This window comes from Quercus lobata, chromosome 5 (assembly GCF_001633185.2).
Source record: "Quercus lobata isolate SW786 chromosome 5, ValleyOak3.0 Primary Assembly, whole genome shotgun sequence".
Lineage (NCBI taxonomy): Eukaryota > Viridiplantae > Streptophyta > Magnoliopsida > Fagales > Fagaceae > Quercus > Quercus lobata.
In genome coordinates this window covers 45,611,695-45,636,667 of record NC_044908.1, presented here as the reverse complement: position 1 = coordinate 45,636,667, position 24,973 = coordinate 45,611,695, and the positions used below count along the sequence as shown (strand labels likewise).

At 32.8% G+C, this 24,973-nt stretch overlaps 2 pseudogenes; both read left to right on the top strand.

The window, feature by feature from the left end:
* LOC115990558 overlaps window positions 1-23,783 on the top strand; it is a 57,470-nt pseudogene extending 33,687 nt beyond the window's left edge.
* On the top strand, window positions 9,943-10,928 carry LOC115989423 (annotated as a pseudogene).
* Window positions 23,784-24,973: the final 1,190 nt, after the last annotated feature.

The following is a 24,973-nucleotide window of genomic DNA, read 5'->3' as shown; positions in this document are numbered from 1 at the left end:
ATCGAAGTGAACTGTTTTTTAAATTTCACTAAGTAGTAAAACATAGATGAAGTGTAAGGCTATGTGTGATGAGATTACACATGCTTCTAACTAAAAGACCTAATAAGATCAAAGATATTAGTTAAATAGAACTCTTAGTCTTAAATAGTTTGGGATTTGCCTTTTAAGAAACATTCTAATGAGATTAGAATTGTTGTATGATTGAAAGTCCTTAATTTATTTTAATTAGAGGTTTTTAATGAGATTAAAGCTTAATTAAAAGGTACATAGTTTCTAATAAGATTATAAATTTTTATTTAGTAAATTAAGGATAGAGTTTTATAACTAATTTTTGATCCATTAGAGTTTAAGGAATCCTAAATAGTTTAGGATTTCCATTTTAGTTAGTGATTCTAATAAGATAAGAGTCTTTAACAAGTGCAAGGTTATTTGTTGTGATGGGATCACAATTATTTAAAAATAAAAAATAAAAAAAACCCAAATAATGAGTGGGAGTGTTGAAATAACCCTTTTGTTAAGTTTATTGTAATGTGAATAGATACCTTGTCTTGGCCTCGAGCCTTGCATTCCATGCGGAGGGTATTTACTTCATGGATTACAAGGTTAAACTTCTTTGTGATTGCACGAATGTTCGTTACGCTATTGTGATGTGACTTAGTTACATCACATCGAATTTAAACAATTAAACACATCTGATGTGTAGGGTTAAAATTGTGATTAGATCACAATGATTTCATGACAATCCGTTTGTTTTAAAATTTCTAGTGGGAGAGAGATACAAGGGTTGGATCTCACAGCCTTCATTGTCGATTCATAGTGGTGTGGGGTAAACATCTTGTCTTGGCCTTGAGCCTTGCGTTCCATGCGAAGGGTGTTTATTTCATGGTACTACAAGATTGAACTTCCCAATTTATAGTGGTGTGGGCAAGCACCTCGTCTTGGCCTCGAACCTTGTGTTCCATGCAGAGGGTGTTTTGCATCATTGTACTACAAGATTAAACCTTACAAGGATAGAGTTGTGTGGCTACACATGGTTCTAGATAATGGTGTACACTAGACTAAGTGTAATGTTAACCTCCCAAAGGAGCTATGTCATTATTACTTAGAGGCTAAAGTAAAAGTGGCAAATTATTTTTGTTTTGTAAGAGTTACCATGATAGCATTTATAATGAGAATAATTCTCACCTGATCATAGTAATTGGTATGACCTTGCTTCCAAGGAATATTAATTAAGGGATTAGGTTGTTGTTTATGGATGCAAAATGATAATGTCTTGGTATTTATGTTCATGGTCTCAAAATAAAGTTGTCATAAATTTTGTTCTCTAACTACTATTTTAATTGAATCACATTAACTAAGAAATAATTTTGGACATGGTGCTTAAAGGAGCTGAAGTACATAAATATGTTTCGATTTAGCATTGTCATAATTTTCTATGCATGATGCATTGATGGAAGATAGCTTATGATATGATCATAGTCTCCATTGAAATGCTAAAATGTTTCATTGGCTTCTATCTCAATTGTGGTATAGCATGAGATGCAAGAGTTAGTACAAGACTTAGACTTTATATTAAGTCTAAATGAAATATTTGGTATGAATCATATTGAGTGTTAAGAAAAGCTGAAGGAATTCCAATTCTATGTCATTTTATGAAAATATTTTATTTTTAAAATGAATTGGAATTCTTGGATGTAGAGATTAAATGTTAATCTCGTATGGATATGATCCATAAGTTCTTGTTAGAATCATTTGATTTATTCAGATTGTTTTGAAAATAAGTAAATTCGTTTTATATTATCTGAATTGATGAGTGAGTTCTACGCAACGGAAGACATCCTAAAAGCTAAGGCTAGACTCAATATGAATTAATTCAAATTCTTAGCCTAGACTGAAAGGTAAGGGTGGTAAGAAGAGGAATTATAACACCAAACAGTTAGACAAGCTAATTGCCCTAGTAGTAGCTAAAAGGAAATTAGACTCAAAAGTATGACCAAAAGGAAAGTGTTTCCATTTTTGGTAAAGCTAAGAATTGTCCATGATTGTTTTCCAGATGGAAATTTACATGTTTTACTTTTTAAAGAGAAAGTTCTCATCCTTTGGTATTGTATGTTTTGGCACTTATGTCTAGATCTTATTAATCTAAATGGTATTCAAGATTGGTGAAAGATGGGCTTTTAGAACCATTATTTTGTTATATTCCTAGTCTATGAATTCTATTTAGAGGATAATATGATCTAGGGCTCCTTTATTGTAAAGGAATATAGTTTCAATGACTTCTTTAAGTCAGTGCACACATGAAGGAGGAAATCTAGTATATGATACTTCCATTTTTGGAGATATCCAGCACTTGTGCTAGAAAGAAAGTCTGACAAATTGAAATCAAAAGGTAGAAAAATGTGTGTTTATGTTGGGTATCCAAAAGGAATTGCGGAAGCTTATTTTGGTAGTCATAAAGAAGACAAGATGTTTGTAAAGTACAAATACAAAGTTTCTTGATGATGACTATGTGAATAATCCTAAAGCTAAACGTAGAATTGTTCTAGAAGAAAAATGTCAAAATTTATTGTAGGACAACTATAAAATACATTAAGAAATGAGATGATTGTATTAGATACCCACATGACATTATTCTATATATATAGCTAGTACACCGGTACAATATCATAATGGGAGGATTATTAATTACCAAATAAATTCATACTTTTGGGATAAACTTTTGAAGTTTTTCCACAAGGATATGAATTTGATCCTCAGTCCTACGTAAAGGCAATAGATGATATGAATATGGATTACTGGATCAAGATTATGTGAATAGAATTAGATTCTATTTAAAGTCTAGAACTTGTAGAGGTGCCTAGTGGCATTAAGCCTATTGTTCTCAAATAGGTCTACAAGAAAATGAGATTGATAGATTTGAAGGTGCAAACCTTCAAAGTCAAGACTAGTGGCGAAAAGATTTATTCAAAAAGAAATGGTTCGACTATGAAAAGATTTTTTCACCAATAGTTAAATTTAACTCTATCTAGATTCTCTTATCCATTATATTTCATTTGGATGAAATATGGCAATGGATATCAAGAAAGCTTCTTTTAGTAGAAATTTTAAGGAAGACATCTATATGATGTAACTAGACTTGTACATAGTAAACAACCAGTAGTGTTTAGTGTGCAAGTTGCTTAAATCCCATTTATGGACTAAAGCAAGCATATGAATCATAAAATTTCGTCTTTGATCAAGAAATCAAATTGTTTGATTTTGATCAAGTATTAAAAGACCTTATGTGTGTAAAGCTATATAGAATAATAAATCACTTAATGTATGTTGATGGCATTCTAATCATTTAGGATAATGTAGAGTTATTGTCATCAACAGAGTTTTTATTGTCTAGTCCAGTTTGATACAAAGTACTTGGGAAAGACTAGTGACATCCTAAGAATTAAACTTTGTTAAAATTCATAAATTAGGATGTTGGGTCTATCTCATACTGCTTAAATAGATTAGATTCTAGCCAAGTATAGCATGTAATACTTCATGAAAGGATTCTTTCCTTTTAAGTTTGAAGTTCCTTTATATAGGACTATAGTCCTAAGACATATAAAAGGAAGAGCATATTAAGATGGTTCCTTATACCAAATTTATAGGAAGTCTTTATGTTATGCTAAATAGTAGGCTAAATATCTATTTTGCGGTGGGCGTGGTAAGCGAATATCAATTGAATCAATGATCATTTGATTTAGTGGGAGTAAAGCATATACTCAAATATCTTACGAGAATGGGGATTATAGGCTTGTCCACCAAAGTGAGGCTTTAATGGTTACTGGATGTACAAATACTGACTTGTAGTTTGATTGTGATTCATGAAGTTGGACTTCAAGATATGTGTTCATCCTAGGTGGTGAAGATACATATTAAGCGTAAGTATCATCTCATTAGAGAGATATGAGTACGTGAGAAGTAATAGTAGAAAAGATAATTTATGCAATAAATCTGGCTGAAACTTGTTTCCAAACCTTGCCTTAGAGTTAAGGGTGTCCAACCAAACCCGGAACCTGACCAACCCGCCCAACCCGGCCTACTCGGCCTAAAAACCGTTCGACCCGACACTGGCAACGATCGACAGTGGGTCTTCGCCCAGAAAACTCGAGACTGGCGGGTCGATTGACGGGTTTGAATATGAAAAACCGATTTTCAACCTACCCGACTGGAAAACACATTGGAATTTCAATTCTCCACCGATTGGAGTGGGTAGCCGGCCTCATTTTGTCTGATCTGTCGAGATCTGGTGAGATCTTGTCGAGATCTGGACTGATCTAGTCAAGATCAGTCAAGATCTCGCCCGATCTCTTCGACTTACACTGAGAATCGGCTTGATCTCATTGAGATCCGGCCTAATCTCGTTGAGATCCGCCAAGATATCTTTGAGATCCGGTCAGATCCAGCAAAAACCAGAGATTTTAGCAAAATTCGATGATGATTTCTGCAAAATCTAGCGATGATTCACATAGTTCGAAACCGACCGATACTCGACCGAAAACCGATGACATCTGACCACCCGATCCGCTACCTTCGGTGGGTTGGCGACAGGTCCAGGTTTAGGAGATCCGAAGTGATCGGGTCGGTTCCGGGTTGGGCACAAACCCGACTCGAACCGACCCGTGGACAGGCCTACTTAGAGTGACTATGAATTACTTTAAAGGGAGATAAGTGTCAGATATATGGTAAATTGTCTTTAAGGGCAAGTGGGAGATTGTTGGGGTTTATGCCCTAAAATCCAATTCATTTGCACGTCATAAATAATTAAATTGTTAAATTGTATGAGACTATCTATAAATGAACTAATTGGACATTATCTTAGTCCATAAGATGCATAGTATGTATTTATGTGATTTAGTCACAAAAGATATAAATCACAAGTTCTTTGTAAACTCAGAAATTTAGTTCGTAGTTGGTGATGAAATTGGGCATTTCATCTGCGAAGACTATAATATATCAACTAAGATGATTTGTCTTGATCATGGAAGTGGAGACTTCTAGTTGATATGTTGATATATTGATATGTTGATATGTTTTAAGAGTTAAGACATACTGAACTGGACCACTATGAGATTTATTATTCTCCTAATGACTATCAAATGAATAATAAATCTCACGACTTCTATTTACTTCAACTCTAAATTCGGAGAGAATAATGGACATGATCATAAGGTGTAAGTTACTTTGATATATCAGAAGTGAGATCTATAAGTCACAATCAAAACCTCAGTATGTTGGGCAGTCACATTTAATATTGATGGAAGATATATTCTTAAGATGGAATTCATAATCTCTTAACAGAGATATAAAATATTCCCTTGAAATAAGTTTAATGAGTTTGGTTATTCAGAATGTTAGGCCCAACCACTTTAGTAAGGAGTTACTAAAGTATATATTTATGAAATTGGATTTCATAAATATATGATGAATAACTTAAAGGATTCAATCGGGTACTCAAGGATTAAGATGTAGTAATCTTCAAAGTGTTAGTCAACATTCCTGACTTTGCATTACTACGAATATTTTAATGAAGGGGTTGCATGTATAATAAAGTCTTAGGATATAATTTATTAATAAGGCCTAGGGTGCAATTATATTCATATAATGGTTTGAATATAATTAATGGTAACTTTGGACTTGTCAAGAGTTGACAGAAAAGTCCAAGGCCTATTGGAGCTAAAATCTTATTTGTTTCCTTTTGGTCCTACTCTGCCACATATTAAAACCCAATTGGAATGACCTAAAAGACTAGCTCAATTAGATAATCAGTTATATATATAAGGAGAGAAACATACAGAATTTCATTAAGGTTTTCATAAGAGAATTCTAATAAGAGTTTATATAAGAAATGAAATGGTTTGTATGTGAGTGTAAGACACTCTCTCATTCTCTCTTGGAAACTGATTGAGAGACCACACTTCTTGGGCATTAAGTGGAATTCGAGTAAAGATTAAAAGTGTTTCCAAATACTTCTAATCTTTTGTTTTAAATTTCACTACACCAAGGTATGCTTTCTTGTTCTTAAATTCTAAAACTTATATAGTACATGTTATCAATTGTGAATGAAGTAGATCTGTTAATTTTCCGCTACGTATGTTTTGTATGCGATACAAACATGTATTTTTCCAACTCATGTCACCACCAAAATTAACATTCTTGGCCAAACACAAACGAATAATGCCACAAGCTTGTCTATTAATCTTTTCCCAATCCTTGTCTGGCATCCCTTCAGGTTTGTCTTCCAAAGTAATATCCAACTCTTGTTGGACCAAGACATCCATAACTTCGCATTGCCACATGCCAAAGTTATTCGTTCATCAAATTTCTCTACTTCAAATTTGGAATTAGAAACCATCGTCCTAACCACCAAAGGTTTTGCAAAAGACTCTGCCGAAGCTTTTCCAGAGGAATTTACCAAATATTTTGTAGAGGAATTACCTGATATCTTTCTCCCCTATAATCATATTCACGAACCAATCACCAAAATGTCCAAAGAGAACAAATCCAAATGCCTAGGTAGCAAACCTTGGCTCTAATACCAGTTTGATGTAAAATAGCGGAAGCTCAAATTACCAAGATTGATTGTGAAAATGTTTTAGGCTTGTGAAAGATCTCCAAATTAACAATAGGAACAAAGAAAATTAATCCAAAAGAAAATAGATACAAAACACCAAGAATTATGTGGTTCAGCAATAGCTTACATCCAAGGGTGACGATGAACAAATTTCACTATATCAAATTTGGGATAATACAAATTGGTGTAGAGGCACTGTCACAAACCCAAATCCCAAATACACCCAAATAGATCTCTCTCACAAATACAAAACCAAAGAACCAAAGGTTCATAAATACCAAATGCGAATTGCGCACAAACCAAAGAGAGAGCCACAAATCAAATCCAAAAGTTGCAACGCACCAAGAGAGAGCAAATCACCAAACCGCAAAACCAAAACCAAGCCGTTACAAACCTCTCTCAATATTCCGAATTACCACCCACAAATATCAAATAACCAAAGCAAGAGAGAGCTTCTTTTTCTCACACCCTCTCATCTCTTTTCTCTCTAATTTTCTGTAGCAGCACTATGCTTATATAGGAGACATAAGTCGGCTAGTATATCCAAATCCAAGAAGAACTAGACTTCTTTTCCACACACAAAAGGAGAATCACTCCTATTCCAAAAAGAATTCAAAATCAAGTAATAGACAAGACTTCTAATAGAACTTGATAACTTCAAATAACAGTAACCTAAAAGGAATAAAATTCATTCCTTATCCAAATCCAACAAGGAGTCAAACTCCTAATTCAAGCCATATTCTACACGTTGGCCTTTCTTGATTCAAATGGCTAACAATGATTCTGCTCAAATTGAATGCATTTCAAAAATTGTTCGGGCTTATAACTGGAGAAGGGTTATAGCAATATATGAAGATGATGCATATGGCAATGACTCAGGGATATTAGGTCTTCTATCTGAGGCTTTTCAGAAGGTTGATTCAGAGATTGAGTACCAATTGGTTCTTCCACTGGTTTCTTCTCCCCCTAATGCAGGGGGATTTGTTCTTGATGTGCTTTTGAAACTACATTTAACAACACAATCTCGGGTTTTTATCGTTCTTCAGTCATCAATACCAATGGTATCTCATTTGTTCAGAGAAGCTAAGAAAGTAGGACTTGTAGGGAGAGAGTCAGCTTGGATAATTCCCGAGAGTGTTGCAAGTGTACTGGACTCTGTTAACAACTCTGTTATTTCCTATATGGAAGGTGCTTTGGGAATCAAGACCTACTATTCTAATAGTAGTAATTCTTATAAAGATTTCTATGGTCAGTTCACAAAAATCTTTGAAACCAAGTATCCTGAGGAACATAATCACGAACCTGGAATTTATGCTCTAAGAGCATATGATAGCATTATGACAATTTCACAGGCCATAGAGAGAATGATTAATAACTCAATTAGCCCAAAGATAATGTTAGAAAATATATTGTCAAGCAATTTCTCTGGTTTAAGTGACCAAATACATTTCGAAGCGGGTAGAACTTCATTGAAAATTGAAAATCCATTGAAAATTGGAGTTCCAGGTAGAACTTCATTTCAGAAGTTTGTGAAGGTTGACTACAGCGGGAACCTAGATAATTCCAAATTTGATGGTTGGTGCATTGATGTTTTCAAAGAGGTGCTTAAAAAATTGCCTTATTCTCTACCCTATAAATTCATACCCCTAAATGGCACCTATGAGGATCTGGTTGATTGTGTCTACAACAAGGTAACAACTCTAGATTTACCATTCAGTTTCTTGAATCTCTTCATTAATTTTCATGTGTTTCATACTTGCATGACACAAAACAAACAAACTCCCCCAATAATTTCTCAATTTGTTTACACTTATATTTATGAACTCCCCAAAACATTTCCTCATTCTTTATACTCACCTAGCAAAAAGTTCCTTTGGATACATTAATATTTAGTAAAATGAAATTCAATTCAATAGACCACCAAATTTGAATAGAAATCCTCTATCCCCCTCTAGGTGTTCCACTTTATGTTCTATCAATCATAGTATATCATGTGTCCTAACTTTTTTTTTTTTTTTAACTTCAATTATCTTATAAAGGAAGAAAAAGAGATATGTAAATTCTCTGCAGTCTTGATCCTGCCAAGAAAAGAGCCTTCGAGTCAAATTTTCTATAGGTCAAATTTCTACGATGCTATCATGGGAAGAAAAATGAGTCTTGACTATTGAGGAGATTAATTTGTACAGAATTTTCTTCTTATGGTTTCTCATAACTTTGAAACTTATCATTTCTAACTTACACAACAAGAAACACTGCAAGAATGACTTTGGTGATAGTTAGTCTAAGTTTGAATGAAAGAGAAAAAACCCTTGGAAGAGCAGTGAATCTATGACTAAAATAAGTTGAATATAACCTGCACTTTTTTCATTTGTCTATTGTTTTGTTTAGTTTCTCGGTTATGAACTCGTTTCTGATAAAACTATGCTTATTTTGTACGGACCATAAACAATGGAAGACATTCGATGCTGTTGTTGGGGATTTGACAATTTTAGCCAACCTTACAAAATATGTGGAATTTACTCAGCCATATGCCGAGTCAGGGTTGTCCAGGGGTGGCTCTACCCTTTGTTCAGGGGGTTCAAATGAACCCCCTGACTTCCCAAAAAATATATCTATATTTTAATTTTTTTTTTGTAAGTTTAATATTTTAATTTATTCTAAAAAATATTTTTGCACACCTTAACATAAATTTTATTGTAACACCCGGAAAAAAAAGAAAAAAAAAAAGAGTAAGGTTATTTAAGTAAATTTGTTTATGGGGTCAATTTTATAATTAATTTTTCTAAGGGGCTTTTAGAAAATAAGGTTGAAACCCTAGCTATATATAAGCTTATTATGTCAACGTATATGAAGAGATATTTTGAGAGAGAAGACTATCGAAATTACTCCAGAAGAGAAGGTTTGACTGCACAATTGAGGTGATATCTAAAGATTTTAGAGGAATTGTTAAGGAAAAGTTTCTTTTCGAATAGCTTTTGGAGGTAAGTAACCTTATCCTAATTGGTTTTATTGTGCATATTTTAACTACTGGAAATTGTTTACAGATGTTACAATTTTATTTCTATCATCTATATATATATATAAAACCGAAGCTTTTGAAGCTCCCACAATTTTCCACGTCAGCACATCATTTAAAAAAAAAATCATAAACCAAAAAATAAAAAACTTTTTTCCACATCAGCACATCATTTAAAAAAAAAAATCATAAACCAAAAAATAAAAAACTTTTCTAAAACCCAAAAAAATACTTAAACGCAAAATCAGAGGAACCCTAAGCCTTTAACACGCTCTACCTTCTCCTTCCTCCAAAACGCAGACCACACTTTGCCGTTCCCCCACACGCAAATCGCAGCTCAACGACTCAACAGCTCCACCTTCTCCGGCGCCACCCTTCTCCAGTTCTATATTTGTCGGCCCCACCGTTTGATTATCTCTTTCAGCCCTCAAGTATACTCATCCAAAACCTTCTTCTCTCTAACCACTTCACCCCTTCCTAACGCAGACCTCTGGGTTTCATCCTCTGGATTTCAAAATCTGGGTTTAATCCCAGATTTTAGTTTACTAGGCATCTGTTAATTTTACTAGGCACAAACACAACACCGCGTTCTTCTTCTCATCAGTCAGTCAAACTCAAAACTCAACACCATGACCCCAAAATCCCTCTTCTTCTTCTCCACCACCCTCGCTCTTCTCATCCTCCTCATACCCATCTCTGCCCAAATCTCCGACCCGAACCCGAAACTGACCCAATCCCTATCCGCGGCCCACACTGAGCTCACCAACTATGGCTTCCCAGTCGGACTCTTACCCTCCTCAGTCCATGGCTACTCCATAAACAAGACCTCCGGCGACTTCTCCGTCGAGCTCGGCGCAACTGCAAGATCACTCTCCCACCGGGATCCGATCCACCGGCGAAGACTTGGTGTTCGAGGTCGGCATGGTCAGCGCCAAGTACCCTTCCAAGAACTTCGACGAGAGCCCCGATTACGAAGGTAAACACTCCTCTTCGTGAGTGAGCGAGTGAGGTATGAATTCAAATCCCAATTCAATTCGCTCTTAATTAGGGTTTTGAATTGATCAGAGAAATTCGAGACTAAAGTATGTGTTGTGCGTTATGATTAGTATTGAATTAACATCTCTGAGTGATAATTCTTAATTAGTAATTATTGATTTAAAATATAAAAATTGATTGAATCGAATTGTGCTCTATGTATCTCGATTATTCCTGAATATTCTGTATAGCACGAGCAAAATAAAATAGTTGCTGTCTTTTTTGATTTTGTTTTAATTTTAGTTTACTAGGCATCTGTTTGTATCGAATATGTTCTTTTCGAGATTAATTCCCTCTAAGGTATTAGCCCAAACTGCCGACTCTTCCAAAGAAGGTAATTCTTTTCTCTCTTTACGATTAAATCCGTTAGCACAAATCGCATTAGATATCTGTGAAACGTTTTAACTTTTATTTATTTTTACTAATTCGTTAATGTTTGAATTGCTTTTCAGTTTGATTAAAACTGCCGACTCTTCCAAAGAAGGTAATTCTTTTCTCTCTTTATGATTAAATCTGTTAGTACGAATCGCATCAGATATCTGTGAAACGTTTTAACTTTTATTTATTTTTACTAATTCGTTAATGTTTGAATTGCTTTCAGTTTGATTATTGTTGATTTCAATTAATTTACTCCTAAGGATTTGTTAAATTATTATTATTATTTTTTAAATTGATTTCTTTCTCTGATTTCGTAGCTGATTGTTATAAAGCTTCCAAAGTATTTTCACGATCAGACAAACTTAACCAAATTGAGCATCTGTTTGGGTGTGGAGGAAAAAAACAATGGAAGCACAATCAATTGTGAAGGTTCCTTTTAGATACCTTTGTTAATTTGCTTTGTTGATTTGCCAATTGTGAATTACTTTATGTTATTTCTACTAAGATTTTTCTATGGTATTCTATTTTATTTCACTTTGTTGCGGGTGCTTGCATTTTTCTTTTTTCTTGCATTTTTCTATGGACAGTCAAGTATTTACCTTTCCTTTATTATGTACGGCTCCAAACATTAATCGTGTATTGGACATAGCTCAAGAACACAGTGTGAGCAGCTACACGTTGCAGAGAAATCGAGGTATCCACAAGCCAGTCAAAGTTGATGACAGCCCTTCAATGATAGCTGAAAATGGTGTGAGTAGCTCCAGCTTGTGCGTGCATGAAAAAGGTGAGAATATTGCTTTGCTCCAAAAAAGCAACATTATCCTCCCCCATGACAATTCTCTAATTGACAGGCAATAAACTTTTCACACTGCCACTGATGGTGAATTTTTCATTTTCACTGTGCCTCAATACATATACTGGGCAAACTTCGTGATTAGGTTATCTTATTTTGTAAATTAATGGTAACATCTCTTGATTACAGTATTGCAGGCACTGCGAACTGCTCATGCAACAGCAGGATATATTAATGCTGCGATGCAGAGAGCTCCCAAGATCTCAGGCAGAGTTATTCAAGCACAGATGGATACAGCATTTACTAATTCTAAGATGCAGAGAATTCGTGGGAACTCAGGCACAGTTAAGGTGGAGAGAGATGGATTTCTCAGCAAGTCAGAAGACAAAGCTGGCAGAACTTTGATGATTGCAACAAGCATGGATCCTGATTTGTACAAGGCTATAACAGATAGGGACATTGATTTAATCCAAAAAAGAAGGCATGATATGGAACTTTCTCCTCTCTATGACAAAACCCCTGAATTGAATACAATCCTTCATCTTGCTGCTGCAAGCTCAAACGATGAAGAGTTTGTACAAGCAATCCTCAGGATCCAACTGTGCCAAAAATTTGTCACAGAAAAGAACTCCAGCGGCAACCTTCCTCTTCATGAAGCAGTAAATGCTGGCCATCTGCATATAGTGAAACTTTTGGTCATATGGACTTACCAGCAGCTGCAAGATCACTCTACTGGACCATTGAGGGAGAAAAATAAGGAGGATAATACTCCTCTTTACCTGCCCTTAATTAACAAATACCAAGCTGTGGGTTGTAACTTGGCCTTGGAATCCAAGTACAATGAAATGGCCAAGTTCTTTGTACTTGGATTGATTTATAGTTTTGGATTGATTTATGACTATTATGCTACTATTTTAAAGTTGAGTATGGACATTTTTAGTAATGTTCACTTTCATTAAGTGTTGTTTCTTTTACATGTACACATGGTGTTTGATGAAATTTCTTATGAGTTCTAGAAGCCATAATACATGGAGAGTCGTAAGGAGGAAGATAGGTAAGAAATGTGATGCTCTATTGTTGATCTAATCAAGGTAAGCTGTGTTTGATTCTTATTACTATTGTTAATGATACACCATATATTGAATATTTACTTTGTACAATTTGCTGTTTTGTGCTGATATCCTAAGTGCTGGTGTTGTTTGGAATTTAATTTATCTGTAATTAATTGTATTGGAGTGTACTTATACAAGTTATATATTTTCTAAATTATGATCTCAAGTATTTGGTTACCACGATATCTCATTGTATGTGATAGATTTTATTACTTTGGTATATAATTTATACCTTGATATTGTTTTTTTTTTTTTTTTTTTTTTTTTTTTTTAATGTTAGGGAAGTTGTGTCAATTGATTGACATATTATTATCAACAACTTTCCCGTGCATCGCACGGGTTAGCGACTAGTATTATTGATTTCAAGTAAAGAATTATCACAATATATCTGATTACTGAATATATGATGTATCTTATTTAATTGTTTTTAGCTATTCTGATTCAAAGTAAAGAATAAGGAATTTTCACAAATACATATGGGCATTGAATATAAGAATTATTTTATTTAATTGTGTTTTTTTGCTATATTGATTTAAAGTAAGAATATAGAAATATCACAAATATATTTGAATATTGAATATATGATTATATATATATATATATATATATGTATTTGAATAAGATATATTTTTATTAGAAACTATGATTTCATATATATGATTATGGACAATTTGACTATGAATTGATTCTAATACCCAAACCAATGGGGGTTATTCATTGGTACTCTGATACCCAAACCAATGAGGATTATTCATTGGTACTTTGATATCCAGCCAATGGGGATTATTCATTGGTATTCTAATACCCAAACTAATGGGGGTTATTCATTGGTATTTTGATGCCCAGTCACGGGGATATAGCGTGACCATAGTTGAAAGATTGTTAAGAAAATGAATTACGTTTGAATATTTAACTATTTTGAGTAGTTAAAACTGCTTATATATTTTTAGAACCTATTGTAAGTTATAGCTTTTGATATATGGAAAACTGACTACTTTCTAAACTATCTATGATATAATTGTAAGATTAAAGTATGTGATCTATTTGCAAAGTATTTTTTTTAAGATTATGAAACTTCTTTAGTTATTTTTGAAAAACCCATAGTATATCATAACTTTTGAAGACTCATATTACATCATATTACTTTACAGATCTATTGCTTGATAGAACTTATTAGGATTTTGGTTACTTATTGAGATGTCAACTCAACCCCCCTTTTTCCCCTACAGTTTCAGATTGTGAAGAATAGCAAGTTTTGGGAGTTTTGATATTGTGTTGTGAGCAAGAAAAGAAGCTTAGTGATTTTGGGATTGGATGGTCTTCTAATAGTTTTATATTTTTTGGCCAATTGGCATTATGTACATGAGGTTTGGATTTTGTTCCTATTAAATTAATGGAGATCTATTTCATAAAGAAATTGTTGAGGTATTTTTGGATTTATTTGATTTAATTTTTGAGAATAAATTCTAGTTGCTAAGAAGGCCTTGCACACTTGTAGAGTGCTTACTTTATAAGCGTGCAGCAGTTGTCACGTGCTTATCTTTATACTTGGGTTCAGAGCGTGACAATTATAATGGTATCAGAGCTTAGGTTATGATCTTGTAGACTTTATGCTAGGTTTTGATTTAGAATGAAATTTGCGCCCTAGGCATTACAATTCTAGTTATTGTTTATGAAGGTTATTAGGTTATAGATAGTGTTCTTTTGATGACTTGATGAGAAGAGTAAATGAGGTTCCATCATATGATGATTTGTTAGGTCATGTTTGAAGGATTTGATATTTATGTCTATGTGGTTAGGCATACGTAACTTATAAACACAAAAGGGAGGATTTTAATTGGTATACTTCTATGGTCTTATACTAGGTATTAAGTGGGTGTATTTTATTCTTGAAAATTTTTTAATTGATCAGATTAGTTATTAAAACTTTTTCTTCTTATTAAAAGGAAAAGAGAGTGAGAAAAGAACATGCAAAGGAAATCTTCTTGCTCTTTTGTGATCGATCTTTTGAAAATTCATTTGATAGTCTTGCCTAATGTAGTCGACCTACTTATGGTTAGTTTGATCTGTAGGAGATTCTCATAGGTTTAATTGTTGAATGATAGTTTACTATATGCCCTATTCAGAATTTGGAGTGCTTTTAGGGAGTTGGAAATTTCAGAACTTTATTTAGGGCTTAAGGTTTGATGTTAGAGCTATGATTCCTTGATTTTAGTTTATATGGAGTAGGGAAATTAATGGAAAGTTTGTAGTGTGAAGGAAAATCAATTTGTGGTTATTGTAGTTCTCATTATATTATATGTTATTATATAAATTCTGAGGGTGTTTAGAGAATTCAGTAATATATCGGTGACTTCTTTAGATTCTAATGTTAAGAACCGACTTTTTGGGATCATTGTTTTTGTTAGGGTTGACCTACATGGATTACCATAACCTAATTTATGTGTGAGGTCATCCCTAAATGTTTTTGAGACATATTATGTTACTTAGAAGTTTGAGGTCCGCAATTTCTTTCTGTGGACTTGGAGGATTGTTTAATATCTTGGGGAAATAAGTTTTGATGCTAGAAATGTAATTCTTTAAACTTAACTAAGAAGAGTTAATGGATTGGCCCAATAGAAAATGAAGTGGATAGAACACAAGTGTGTGGTAGTATTGAATTGGACTAGTGAACCATATTTTTGATTGGATATTGAAGGAGTTGGGATGGCAAGAGAGTTTATTTTGAAAGACTATTACAATTTGAATTTTAGTCATTTGTTGTACCTTTTGTTTTATATTGCCAGATGGTTAGTGATTATATATTGTAGTGTACTCTTAAGTTCTAGACTGTTGGGACTATTATTTGCAAGCAAAAAGAAAAAAGGGGTTAAGATACTTCATGGACTATTATTCCCTTCTAGCCGATGTATACTTAGAGATTTGTTTTCATAATAGGCCATGTAATTATAAGGAACCTAGTTCTTCAATGAGTTCCAGCCCAAGTATCATTTGGAGATTAAAGGTGAATAGATGTTGCTTATTTGAGAAGATAATTTATGGTTAAGATAGAGGTTCTATGAAAAACCTTATATCAATGCTCAATTGATTATTTATGGAGATTTTGGAATTTCTTTTTCTTACAAAACTTGAGGAAGAAAAGATATAGTGATACACGCATATGTTGTAAATTAGTTTTGAACTTAGGTATGATTGGAACCTTGGATGCACTACTTAATTTTGAGGTATAGAATTAAACGGATGCTAGCATTCAATGGTCTATGGTGAATCTCAAAATTGTGGACTTCCCTTGTTGTAATTTTTGGAGACTACTTAGGCCTTGGAATTTTGTTGAAATTAATAATCGATGGAAAATCAATTATTAGGGTTAATCTAAACGAATGGGCCTTGGAACTTTTATTCACATTGAAAGGAACTTAGAGAGTTATTTAGACTAGAGATATGTATATATTAAAAGAATCTTATAATTTTCGTAATATGGTTGTTCTTAAACTATGGGTAATTGAGTAAGAGATTTTATAGTGGTATTGTATTATACAGTGGAAACATCATGGCACCACTTGCTTTGGAATTTTTTTTTTATCTTACAAATCTTGGGAAGGAAAAGTTTACGCATATGTTGTGAAATAGTTTTGAACTACGGTGATGGGTGATAAATTTGTATAGATCGATACAATTGTGGCTTTAGAGTATCGCAGTGGAAGCATGATAATTTGTTCAGCTCATGATGAATTTAGAGGACTGAATTCTTATAAGTGGGGGAGATTGTAACACCCGGAAAAAAAAGAAAAAAAAAAAGAGTAAGGTTATTTAAGTAAATTTGTTTATGGGGTCAATTTTATAATTAATTTTTCTAAGGGGCTTTTAGAAAATAAGGTTGAAACCCTAGCTATATATAAGCTTATTATGTCAACGTATATGAAGAGATATTTTGAGAGAGGAGACTATCGAAATTACTCCAGAAGAGAAGGTTTGATTGCACAATTGAGGTGATATCTAAAGATTTTAGAGGAATTGTTAAGGAAAAGTTTCTTTTGGAATAGCTTTTGGAGGTAAGTAACCTTATCCTAATTGGTTTTATTGTGCGTATTTTAACTACTAGAAATTTTTTACAGATGTTACAATTTTATTTCTATCGTATTACTGATTTCAAGTAAAGAATTATCACAATATATCTGATTACTGAATATATGATGTATCTTATTTAATTGTTTTTAGCTACTCTGATTCAAAGTAAAGAATAAGGAATTTTCACAAATACATATGGGCATTGAATATAAGTATTATTTTATTTAATTGTGTTTTTTTGCTATATTGATTTAAAGTAAGAATATAGAAATATCACAAATATATTTGAATATTGAATATATGATTATATATATGTATTTGAATAAGATATATTTTTGTTAGACAATTTGACTATGAATTGATTTTGATACCCAAACCAATGGGGGTTATTCATTGGTACTCTGATACCCAGCCAATGGGAATTATTCATTGGTATTCTGATACCCAAACCAATGGGGGTTATTCATTGGTACTCTGATACCCAAACCAATGGGGGTTATTCATTGGTATTTTGATGCGCAGTCACGGGGATATAGCGTGACCATAGTTAAAAGATTGTTAAGAAAATGAATTACGTTTGAATATTTAACTATTTTGAGTAGTTAAAACTGCTTATGTATTTTTAGAACCTATTGTAAGTTCTAGCTTTTGATATATGGAAAACTGACTACTTTCTAAACTATCTATGATATAATTGTAAGATTAAAGTATGTGATCTATTTGCAAAGTATTTTTTTTAAGATTATGAAACTTCTTTAGTTATTTTTGAAAAACCCATAGTATATCATAACTTTTAAAGACTCATATTACATCATATTACTTTACAGATCTATTGTTTGATAGAACTTATTAGGATTTTGGTTACTTATTGAGATGTCAACTCACCCCCCCCCCCCTTTTTCCCCTACAGTTTCAGATTGTGAAGAATAGCAAGTTTTGAGAGTTTTGATATTGTGTTGTGAGCAAGAAAAGAAGCTTAGTGATTTTAGGATTGGATGGTCTTCTAATAATTTTATATTTTTTGGCCAATTGGCATTATGTACATGAGGTTTGGATTTTGTTCCTATTAAATTATTGGAGATCTATTTCATAAAGAAATTGTTGAGGTATTTTTTGATTTATTTGATTTAATTTTTGAGAATAAATTCTAGTTGCTAAGAAGGCCTTGCACACTTGTAGAGTGCTTACTTTATAAGCGTGCGACAGTTATCACGTGCTTATTTTTATACTTGGGTTCGAAGCGTGACATTTATAGACCCTTACTACAAGTATTTCCAACTTTAGGAGAATGAGTACATGTTTTTGAGCTGTAAGTGTCACTCTTTATTATAAATTTATATTATATGTGTGTAAGTGTGTCTAATATTAATTGCGTGCATTACTTTTTATTATAATGTTATTTGTGTGAATAATGATGTGTGTGGATATTTATGCATATAGTATAAATATAATATAACTTTACATAATTTAATAATTAAAAAATAGGGAGGGTTTATTACATGTGTGTGTATTGTTATCATGTTATAATAATTTTTTGTTATAAAGTTAGAAAAATTCAAGAAGAAAAATTGTAAATTTAGTAATTGTTCAAGTATTTAATTGGTTAAGTAGACACGTAGTATATTATTTTATGTATAAATGAGTGTGATTGTGTGCGTCAATAATTAATATAATACAGAGCCAATGAGTTAAGTTTATTCATTTAGTTTAAAATATTTTTATAAAAACAATGACAAATTAATAGATAATAACAACTGCATAAAAATAAAAATGATAGACAAACTTAATAAAATAAAATAGTCATAGCTACCCACATTGGCAATAAATACTCATAATGAACTATTATATAACAATTAAAAATTTAAAAATTTGTAGAAGAAAATTGTAAAACTTCATTTTTTTTTTAAATTTTTTTTGGGTCGATAACATGATATATTTAAGTTCTCTTTTTATTAAAATTTTTTTAATTTAAGTATGCGTTTGGGTTAGGATTAAAAATTAAAATTATTTCACTATTCAGCTTATTTTTGCTATTATTCATGGACCTCACTACACTTTTTGGCACTATTCATAGGCCTTACTGTACTATTTCAACTAACTTTTACTTTTATCTATAGTACTTTCAACAATAATTTTTCAGTTTCAACAAAATAAGCAGTATCCAAACACACTCTAAGTTTCTTAATGACCCCCCTAAACAAAATACCTGGAGCCGCCACTGAGGATCAGCATGGATGTTCATGAAGCCTCTTACCTGGAAAATGTGGTTAATGACTGGTGTTGTCTTAATGTACACAATGCTTATAGTTTGGTTCTTGGAGCATCAATATAATCCAGAATTTAATGGCACATTGAATTGGTACCACACTTTGGTTCACATTCTCCACTTTGTTCTTTGCTCAAAGTAAGTACCAATTTCTATAATCTGTTTTATTTTATTATTATTATTTTTTAATGGACACCAATATTTGGGATTATGATAAGTACTCTGTGACGCATGGCAGTTAGCACAAGGTAAAGATCAAGTCTCCAACACCGTTTATGGACTCTAATTAGCTTCAAGGCTGCCTCATTGTACCCACCCATAATAACTTATGGCTGTCTAGGATGTAAAGTAATATAATTGATTTACCATGGCAGAAATCCTTCTCTTATTTCTGTACGTGTAATTAGTTAATTTTGAGAAACCTAGCACTTAGTAGTTAGAAGGAAATAAAGAGGTAGGTTTATGTCCAAGGTTTAGAATGCTAGAATATCTGAAAGATTGCAGGTCATATATGACTGGAAAATATACTTGTGTGTGAATTAGAAACTTTCATTTGATGCAAGATTTTTCTGACAACATAATGCCAATATTAAAAAGGGATTAACCCTTGTAGGATCAATTAGGTTCATCTTATAATGAAATTGCTTTCTAATCAATAGGAGCCCCCAGAGAAAAGACTAAACACAGCCAAGATGAGATTTCTAATGATGGAATCTATTAATTTGCAGGGGAGAGAGTTTATAGCAACCTCACTCGAGTGGTGGTGGTAGTTTGGCTTTTTGTTGTGTTGATCCTAACCTCAAGCTACACTGCTAATCTGTCTTCAATGCTCACTGTGCAAGGACTGCAACCAGTTAGTATATCGAGTGGCTGAAGAGCAGCAATGCACCAATTGGTTGTGATGGTGATTCATTTGTAATGAGTTACCTGCAGGAAGTGCTTAAGTTAACGAACATCGTTCAAGTTACAACCGAATCTGCTTATCAAGAGCATTCAGAAACAAAAGCATAACTGCAGCCTTTTTTGAAATTCCATATGAGAAAGTTTTCATCGACAAGTATTGCAAGGGATTCACTACCTCCACACAGACCTATAGATTTGGAAGTTTTGGCTTTGTAAGTAATGACTACTCCTTCTACATGCTCTCTTTCCTCCACACACACACACACACACACAAAACAAAAACAAAAAAAAAAAAAAAAAAACTCACTGTGGCCTTTCAGTTTGTGTAACACCCCAAACCCACACCAAGGATTTAGATGCACGTACAACTTGTCTTATGAATAATCAACATTAATAAAATGGAACAAAGTGTAATTAAATTTCCACAAATATACTTCAAACCATCATGTATTTCTTATAAAATCCATCAAACTAAAACTTTAACAATAAAGTCTCCAAATACAATCTCAAAAAGTTACATAAATGTCAAACTCACTATCCTAAGAAAATATAATAAAACAGCCCCTCACTAATATAGCTCCAAAAGAAGTCTTCAAATTTGTCTCCAATGATCTACCACCAAAAGATATTCCACTGATCTAATCTGAAAGGGTGGAGAAAGGGGGGTGAGCTAGAAACCCAATAAGAGACTACATAATATGAGGATGTCTTTCATAACAAAACATTAGTATCATTGACAAAATATAGTCTTTACAAAACACTTACAAATAGTTTTAACAGAAATATAAGATATTCTATAAAACTGTCAAGAATAAAACATTTAACTATAAAGCTGTAATCATTAAATAAAATAATAATCACTTTAGTTAGCCAACATACATTAAATAGGTAGAAACAATATATTATGACAATAAAACAGTAGTTCGATATGGAAAATATTAAATATTAATCAGACAAAAACATAAGCTGCTAAACACTCGGTGGATGATTCCCATAGGGAACAATAACACTAACCTCAAAGAGGTAACACTGGCTCTAAAGTGCAAACAATAACACTGCACCACACCACAATAACACGACTTCGGCCGAAGGCCAACACTTAACCTTGTGTTAGCAAAGGTTGAAGACTGTCTAACTAACTGTTTGAAAACATTCTTGACACGTACGGTTTCATAATAATATACAATAAATAATCAAATTCAAGTATGTGTATAAAGCATGGACAATGGTATAAGTTTTTGGAAACTTTACTTTTGCAATTATGTATATATATATATATATATATATATGAATATATACGTCTTGAGAGATGTCATGTTCTGAAGTCCACTTACCTCTAGTTGCTAATTCTCATAGTCTAGATTCAAAATCAAATGAGCTTTTCCTCCACACCTAAAAGTAAAGGAATAACATAATTATATAATTAATCCGCCTTGATGTATACCATAAGGACGTAAGGGACACTTCCTAATAATTTACTAGTCTTTAAACATCTCCACAATCCTCTATAACATATTACTTCTCCTTATGCCTATTATGTCTTGAGGCTAATAGAGGAATTACAACCGGTAAGGATAACATCTAATGAGAATATGCATGCTGGTGGTTCATTAAGATTTTTGTCAAGTTCTAATAGGTTAATACCAATACCACCGTTTAAGTGTCAGATTTATATTCTTTAAGATTTCATACAACATTTCAACACCACCATGAAATACTCTATAAGATCCAAATATATGTATAGCACCTATAAAAATGTCTACCCGTATAGCAATCTATAGCATGTATTGATAAAAGATTAGAAACTTGACCATGATATAGATTACAAGATTCAAAAGTCCAGCCCCTCTATCATGCGTAAACTCTAGCAACTATCACTCAAGAGCTTATCGCCTAATTCAAGAGTTCATATGGGACCTGAAAGCAAAACCATTAAACTACTCTAGCAACATAGGTTATTTCCAGGAGGGTTTGAGAGAGAGCTATACCTGACCACACGACCACACGGATGCAGGATTTGTTTCTTGAAATTTTGTCGTCTCTCTCTCTCTTTTTCTTTCAGCAGGAAACCCTAACTTACTTGCACGTTAAAACTATTTTCTCTTGGGCCCCAATTTAAAACCCACTAAAAACTTAAAATAAGCTTCCCAAGACTTTAATTCCCACTAAACTCATATTAAGGTTGTTTAGAAGGGCCAGAACTCTAAAGAATTCCAATAACACTTAAACTCCTAATCCAAATAGGAAATCTCTTATCCCTTTCCTTAACTGATAAGGAGGCTAAAAGTTTAATATGAATAATCCACAAAATAACTCTCACGTTACATCTTTTATTTATTTTCTTTTAGATATCATAATATAAAATAATATTACCTTCACAATAAATTAAATAATTCATCAATTTCACTTTAGAAGCAATAAAATTAAATTTAAGTGAGGCAGGTGTTACAGTTTGCACATAACTTCAAGTTGATCATTCCAAATAAAGCTCAATACTGAATTTTTCCAAAAAAGAAACAGAAGCATATTACATATTAGCACTGGCCATCACAGAATTTATTTCAAAATTTTCATGCATTTTTAGATTATTTTAGGTATTTATAAAATCTTTGCAGAAAATTTGAATTCCAGACAATTTGAATATGGAAAGAAACAATTTTGTAGAGAGTTTCTATACAAGCTTTCGTGGCTAAAACTATTTCATCATTTCTAGGAAGTCTTCATTTATTTTCAGACATTGGTTCTGACTTCTAAAGACATAAATCCTCAATAAATATTGATTTAATAAAATTTTCCATACATGCTATGATTTTTGTTTTAGTAATTCCATTCCAAATGTATTAGCATCCTCGCCATTTGAATTGTATCAATTTCATGCTTTAGATTAAATATTATTATAAATTTAAAGTTGTATCTAACCTAACAATCTATACTTTATCATAAACTAAAATTTTAACGATGAAATAGATCGTCTTTAATTCAAGTGAAATTAAGAGGATCATCTTTTTATCTAGTAGGAATCACTTATAAATTCTAATTACCCTCCATCCAGGTATTCCTGAAGGGCTCACCAATAACGAAGGATTTTTCAGAAGCCATACTAAAACTATCAGAAGATGGTAGCCTAACAGATCTAGAAAAAAAATGGTTGATTCCCTCATCTGAGTGTTCAACAGACAAAACATCCAGTAATACAGATCCTTTGAGCATCCAGAGCTTCTGGGGTCTCTTCCTTATATCTGCTGCCACTTCTACTATTTGTTTACTCCTATCATTTATTCGATTAATAAAGAATTATCAACATCATCAAGAGCCAAACGAAGAGAATGCAACTCCTAGCCCTATAAGAGTTTGGAACAAGGCAGTTGGACTTGCAAAATACTTTTATAATGGAGAGATCATTACTCCACCGAGGGCTTCAAGTTCATCTACGCCAGACTTACATAGTTGGACTTCTTTAAGATGGGAAGACACGAACACTATCGACATTCCTGACAATATTACTCGAACCTCCCCACCTTCAGAAATTGAAATGTCATAGATGATAGAACTCCTTGTTGAATGTACAAAGTGGGATAGGTAGGTTATAGATGAATTTTTTTAATGAGTCCAAATGTTGTAAAATTATTTACTTCTAATTGTGTACTACTAATTGTTGGAAGGGGTAAGGGGTGTTGTAAAGGGTTATTAAGAATTTGTTACAATTAGTTGGCTAGTGAGTTAGCTAATTGTCTCACTCGATAAATTTCACGAGTTTGAGTAAACTAACTAGGGAACTCGATGTAAACCAACCTGTATAAATATGTAACAATATTATTGAACCTCAATAAGAAACTAGTCATATACATTTCTTCTTTCCTTTCAAACTATTTGTTTCTCTCATTCTCTTTTCTTGGAGGGTGAAATCGGTCTAGTTACCACTAATTTCCCCAAGAGTCCAACTTTACAAATTTTTCATTACATTTGATATCAGACATTGACCTTGCAACGGTTGAAGGAATTGAACTTGATTTTCTTAGAAAGATTGACACAATGAGACATTAATGGTTTGATAACCAAGATTTCAAATTATCTGAACAAAATGTTAAATTGAGCCTGATGTTCAGAAGCAGCTACTTCATGAGATTCTAATCTGAGAAGAAAGCAAATTAGAGAGGTTGAAAACTCACAAGGAAAGGTGAGTACATAACTTTTACGGTCAGAGACTACGTAGAGTCAGAGAGAGAGAGAGAAGTTCAAAACTTAAATTGACTTAAAATGAATTAGAATCAAATTTGAAATTTAAACCTAATTGACTATATCTTTTATTAAAAAAATATTTTAGCATTTAATTTATTTAAAACCATTATCTTTCCAAATTTTGAATTTGAAAATAACTTTAAAATGATTTGATTCTCATTGTTTATGAAAGATTTTATTTTTAAGTGCCCCTTAAGATATGTCCTAAATTAACTATTCCAATTTCGTTTGACTTAGCTTACTTATGGAAATGTGATATTTTATTCATTTTTAAAGACTAAATCTTCTCAGTTTCTCAAAAAAAAAAATAAAAAAATCTTCTCAGGGTTACTAATTGTTTTTTCTCTCACGCAAGGTGAGCTTTTCCTTACTCCGCTGCTTGATATAGTACGCGGGGTAGTTTCTCTTCGAGATTATTTTCTGTGTCGGTGGAAGGGTCCATATGGATTCTGAATTCATTGAACAACTACAACGGATCAAACTAAAAACAGAGGAAGTTGAAATCATCAAGGTCAGACCGAGCCAAAGGGAAAAACTCATTGAGGAATGTTCA